Raw genomic sequence first — 6,652 nt, forward strand, 5'->3', positions numbered from 1 at the left:
CCAACACCACCCTGTGCCAGGCAGCAGCAGCACCTTCCTTCTCTTTGTGGTTCACATGCTCCTAATGCCAGTAGTAGTAGAAGAAGTAGTACCACCATCCTGGTACTACTGCCCTGATGGGGGCAGTAGTACAGCTCTCTGTCTATCAATCTATCTCCTGCATGAATGAATGAATGAATGAATGTAATTTAATCAATCAAAGAATGAGAGCACAGATGCATGCATTTGTAGTTTCATCCACAATGTGTTTGAATTCCTCTGGAGCCAAGTGCATGGCCAGGTGTGTTCTCCACACCCACAGCAAAAGCCTACTTGTGGTAGAAGAGTGGCACACATGTCTATCCCACACATTAAAGTTGTGAGTAGGACAAGGAGATGAAAGGAAAAGAAAAAATGAAAAATAAAAGTGGGGGAGACAACTCCCAAATGAGAGGGGGGCAGACCTACTTTAAAGGGCCCAGTAACACCCTTACTTTAATGTGGTTTTCCTGTCCCTTGCCTATCCCTATTCATTTGTTTGTTTGTTTGCTGCCCTCATTTGTGAGCTGCCTCCATTGCTGAGTACTCGCCCTAATTTCTCAGTTTTAGTATATTGCTGTTTTTGGTAGACAAGGGTGCAATTCCTATATCCCTCCTTTTTTTGTGATTCCCTGCACTTAAATGTGTTGTTTTCTGCTTGCCACACCTACATGGTCATTGGAGCCAAAGGGGGGGGGGGTCTTAAACATGTGCCTGCAGCAACAACACATGCATCATGTACCCTTCAAATCTTCTGTTGCAATCTAGTGTGACTAATGGAGACAATCTCCCTTTTTTTACACATAAAGGTATCCTGCTAAACCTTTGGCTAAAGTATGGGAACATGAAGAGGAAAGAATTGGATGGGGGGCAAAACTTCCAGATCATTATAATAAAGATATTTTTTTGCACCAGGGCCTTCTTTCCTTTGGGCATTCTTGCATGACTGTTTGAAAAAAATCAGGATCTAGAGATGATGCTCTGGAATCATCTGACGGATGAAAAATCAGAACACTGAGCATCCCTGCTCCTCAGGAAGAACCCATATGTGGATGACATTCATCCTTCTGGGTGTGAATCCAAGTTTCTTTACCCCATAACTGACCAAGTGTCAAAGGAATTTAGCGAACAGATTGGCAGTGAGCACAGCGAATATAATTTCCATTGGCTGCTCCGATCTTCAGCTCGCGTGAAGGCAATCTCGCTTTTCCAAAATTAGCTTCGATTTTGTTATTAATAACAACAAAAACTGGGTTTTTTTGTTTTTTTGTCACATTTCTTAGCAAGAATCTGATACTGAATATTTCCATCCTGCTGCCCCAAATTTGGCGCTGCTATTACAGGGGCACCAATCTGTCCCCATCTATCTAACTATCTATCTCCAAAGTTCGAACAATTAATTCAAGTGACAACCACCTCTGCAGGAGGTTTCGCATTTAGGATTTGGGTGAGCTTATTAAATGGCTGCTTGGAGATCATGGGGCAACTAAATTCCTGCCCTAGTAACTGCCCAAGAACTCAAGTATTAATGCTCTCCTCCACCCAGTTTCTTGCTCAAGTGTAATGTGGCTACTGAACTCTCTCATCCAATAAGGGACACCGGGTTTGTCTAATTGGATGGAGCCTAATCAGGAGCTGATGGAGCATTCGTCACCCAACTCAATCCCTACCTTGATTGATGGTTAAATCCAATTACAATGGCATGATTAGTGGAGAATGCCAAGCACTGTTGTCATTTATACTCGTGCAGTCATGGTGGGTCACGTACACTAGGTTTATCACACTAGTGGGAGAGAGGTTCATCTTCATCTTCTTCTCCTCCTTCTTCGTTATAATTTGTATTTGATAGGCTCTTTAAAACATTTAGGACTTGCTTATTGACTACAACCTGCTCTGGATCATCTCACTGACCTCTGGACCATTCTGTCGTGTATCTACCTCCCAACTGAACACCCCACACACACACACCACAAACATTTCACCAATAAGAAGGTAGTGCCCAGTATTTGTTGTCATTGTTGCCTTTTTATGAGTTTTTTTTAAATGTTTTATCTATTTATTAATTTATTTATCTTAAATGTTTGTTTTGGGGCTGGGGGGTCCAGATAAGAAGGGACGGCCCTTTAGTAATGAAGAGAGAGCCTCGTGTGTGTTGTAGTACAAGAAGTGATACATACCATGCAAAGGGGGCGCTTACTAGACAAATCCCAAGTGGAGGGCGCTGATTGAGTGCATGATGGGCCACCCATGGGACTCATTGTTGAACTGTCAGTTGGATGAGGGGGAGTAGAGTAGAGTAGAGGGGGGGAGCCAGTCAAAGCCCTTAATGACATCCAAACTCCTTGGATTCACTCTTCTGACCCTGGTCCCTCCAACCAGCATCGTGTCGACATTCCCTGTCATGGATGAACGTGTCCCGTCCTAAGTACATTCATCTCTGTTCCACATTGATGGGCCTTTTCTGGAAGAACCTAGAAACATCGCCGTTGGTTCCTCCTGTATCCTCCTCTATCCCCCGCGTTGCATTCTCGCAGCTCGTCCTCATGGCTCGTTGGTCGATGTGGATGAATGATATGTAGATGAATGGATGATGAGTGGATGTGATGTGGGGTGAAAGAGTGGTTCCTTCACCTTTCCTGCCAAACTAGTTTTTGCACGGTTGCATGGTTATTTGTCCACCATTACATATGTTGTTATTGTTGCAGTTTCTTTTTAGATTTTAAATATTGAGGAGTTGGGGATAAAAGATGCATGTAATTTGGGGGCGTTTAAGATTAATACGGAAGTTGGGGTCAAAATCGCCCTTTTTCTTGTTGAAATTGAAAATCAAATTGATGATGAGGATAGTGTTAAAAATACACGCCATTAGTGCTTTTTATTTTTTTATTTTTTATGGATATTCGCAACTTGTATCAATCTGAAATTGGTATACTTGATTATGTTGTCAATGTTGTTTTTGAACTGATTGTCAAATAAGGCAGTGCCCTCTTTTCTTACGTTAATAGAAATAAAATTATTGTTATGTTCACTTATCACTAATATCCATATAGTGATGTATAAAATAAATAACTCACGATTTTGGTTTAAAGAATAAGCTTTAATAATACACTATAAGATAATTATACATGTTCATTAAAAAATATAAACATGTTCATTTTAAGATATTTTGTTTGTTTATGTGTGTGTATATATCTACATATATATATATATATATAAACAAATCTATCTCTCACGTTTGTGATAATTGCGAATTTATCCTTGGACATGATAAGATATAACCATTTTTATATGTATAGTTGCATCTATGGCCCAACTGTGTGATATGCACATTTTAACACAATACTTTTCCTCATGTTTTGCACCCCCCATGAGATGTAATCAATGACAGTGTAAGTGATTTTTAAATTTATTTATTGAATATTAACATCAACTTTGGGTTTTAGATTGTCAACTTTTCTGACCTATTTGTAAAACAATGGGTTTCTACGTTTCTTGTCCTCTCTTGCCTCTAAAGTATGTCATGGTATTTTTGTATTGCGTGCTATATGAGGAAATTGAGCTTTGAACATAATTTGCTTGTCAATGATGTAATGAGTGTGTTGAATCAATTTATATCACTAAGTGATTTAAAGGTGCATTTGTTGTACTCTTGTTTTAAATTTTCTTGCATTATACTCTTAAATAGCCCTTACAATTTGAGCTTAATCTTTCCTTATTTTCTTTTCATATCACTACATTACATTTATATTTTCTGCAAACTAAACAAATAATCACTATTTCAGCATCCAATGGTCATGTACATCTCAATAGGCAGTACTTAATGATTCATTATGGTGCACCAAACAATAGAAAATTAAACGTGCATTAAAATAAACAAAATAAAAACAATACTTGAATACAATATTTAAGAGAATATTGTGGTGCTAAGTTCTAACGTTGATATCTTAAATCATGTTATATGAGTAAAAATTTTAAATAACTCATTTCATTTTTATTTTTTTCCAATTTCTTCAAGTTCATTCCATAACATAAACTATAAATGACATTGCAGAAATTATCATCTAAGTTTGTGGAAATTGGCAGCACTCTGACCGGACTTCAACTTTGAGATTGAAGAACAGCAAATGATTTGATTTGTTGATGAATGGATTGATGCAATAAGTAAAAGAAATATAAACAAAACGGCACCCTCATCAAAAAAAAAAAAAAAAAAAAAAAAAAAAAAAACTATCTTGGTTTTATTTCCTCGCACTACAACATAAGTAGTACTTGATCACCTTGTTTTACTATATGATTTTTTGTCAAACATAGCCAAGATTGGGAGCAGCTTCTGATCTTTATAGACTCTGAGGTGAATGGTTGATTGAATCTAAAATTAATGGGGAACAACAATGTGTACTGGTAAATTCTATTGAACCAAAAAAAGTTGGATTATTGTTGAATTCGATAGAAACATTTGAACTAGCACAACTCTTTGTCTTAATTAAGGTCTAATTAGAGCACTTCTGATTGGAGAAATGTTATCCTCCTGCAACAATTCCAACGCTTTGAGTACTGATTGGAAAACTTTAAATCTGCTTTTTTTGATCTTCGATTGACTTCATGATTCACGTGTCAAAGCTTTTAGAATATCGGACAGCCATTTGTTGTTTGCTTTTGGGTTTCCGATACACAATCGGGGCAAATGCATTGCACAGATATGTGGGAGGTAAAACCACAGAATTAGAACGTAACACCCATTTTACTAGGCGGATACATGAGTCAAAAAAAGTTGAAGAAATATGTTACAACAACTAACCCATCTTGCTGAGCGTCATCTGGTGAACGAACAATCCATTGCACAAAACATTAGCTTCTTTCATATATATAAAAACACACGAGCCAAAAGGAAAAAAAACAATAGATTAATGTACGTCATTCTTACAGTGAGTAAGTTATTCTTCATCTTCTTCTCATTATTTCCTGTCGTCTACGTAGGAGTGACATTATGAAGGAGATGATCAACCATGCCTAGTTCCATCACTATACTCCAGTGGGATTGAATTCTCACACTCAAACATGAACAGTAGTTGCAACAGAAACCCTAATTCAGAGGCAGTTGGGGGGTGGGCACTGATGGGTTTCGCCTGACAAACAGGTGGGCTTGGACCAGGGCCAGAGGTGGGGAACGTTGGGGGAACGTACGTGCACCTCATTGGACGCATCATTCGATCGAGTCAGCAGTGTTCCCCGCTGTCACGCCAAACCCATGAACAGGCAAAACTTCATCCAAAAAACGAATGACGGACGATGGATGAATAAACCCCTTGCCACGAGGGATCCATGACCCCCCCCATAATTGTGTCCACTTCTCAACCTACGACGCTTGGGAAGCGGTGAGCGCACCGCCAAAACGGAGTGAGCGCGATATTATTATTTCGATCCTTTTGAGGGAGAGGCGGAATGGATAACATCCGTATTGTTCGTTTTTTCATTTTTATTATTATTGATATCGACTTCATTTACATCCAGCAATCGCGCGATGGAACAAGTTGTTGAGGTGGGGTGGCGACAAGTGGTGACAAATCCAAGAGTCTGGGTTGTTTATTTCTGCCAGAATGTGGGCAACGGATTGATACTCCTTTTCATATTCAGACAATTATCTGTTTCTGGGTTGCGTTTCATGTTGACTGCTACATGGACGTTGACACTTGTTGGTCATTCGATCGGCCGCTTGTTCACAGTGTCATGACAGCAGCAGCTTGGTGGGATTGCTCTGTTTGTGTAGGATTATAGATTCGTGGTGGCATGGAGGTGGCTTTGTATTTCAATGTTGTAGCAAAGTTTTCTTGTGTGGGTTTCTTGTCTGCGATTTGTGTAAGGTAGCCAACTCATTTCCAATAACTTAAGCAGTATAGCATATCTCTTGTACATGAATGAAGGAAAAAAAGAAAAAGGAAAAGAAAAAAAGATTCCAAGTGTTTTTACATAATTTTGCCCCAAAACATATACATGCATATGTATATGGATATATATATATATATATATATATATATAAAAGAAATCTAACACACATGCCCACCTAATTCAAACTAGTGGTTGATTACAAAATTAAGAATGATTGATTTCTCATTGAATTTTATGAGTTGGCATGAAATTCTTAATAAATGTGAAACCATAAGGTGTTAGAATTGTTCAATATTGTCAAAATTGATTGGAAATACACCACCCTGTAGGTTGGAAATGGGGGGTGGTCAAGAATGAGTAGGCTACCTTATATGCTCTTGGCATTAATCATGGTTTAAAAATGAAGTTTGAATTGAAATAGACAATAGATTGGATAAGTAATGAATCTCTTTATTCAACAACTCTGACATGAGTAACATATGAATACTTTGCTTCTTTGAATGCCATATCTTACTGTTATCCATAATAACATGTAATATGGTAACATATTATACAGACTAATGGTGAATTCAATTCGATAATTACAGTACAAAGTTGATTAAGAAATCAATTAGGTCATAATGCTTCTAAGAGTAATTGGAGTAGCAATAGTCAAAAGTTTCATATTATTGACTTTAAGAGTATTGGTAAAATGCATTATTACCCTATTAAAGAAATATGACATCACTCAAGTTTATTATTGCCTGTA

The 6,652-nt window shown here is 37.8% G+C and overlaps 1 long non-coding RNA gene across 1 annotated transcript; it reads right to left on the reverse strand.

Annotated features, from left to right (window-relative positions):
* Nucleotides 1-2,890: 2,890 nt before the first annotated feature.
* LOC149989910 (uncharacterized) lies at nucleotides 2,891-5,162 on the reverse strand. The gene is made up of 2 exons (XR_016504189.1): nucleotides 4,943-5,162; nucleotides 2,891-4,835 (listed from the first exon to the last, which is right to left on the reverse strand). It is a non-coding gene; the product is annotated as an uncharacterized LOC149989910 (long non-coding RNA).
* Nucleotides 5,163-6,652: the final 1,490 nt, after the last annotated feature.

The sequence above is a fragment of the Physcomitrium patens genome, chromosome 1 (genome assembly GCF_059467195.1).
Source record: "Physcomitrium patens ecotype Gransden chromosome 1, ASM5946719v1, whole genome shotgun sequence".
Classification (NCBI taxonomy): domain Eukaryota; kingdom Viridiplantae; phylum Streptophyta; class Bryopsida; order Funariales; family Funariaceae; genus Physcomitrium; species Physcomitrium patens.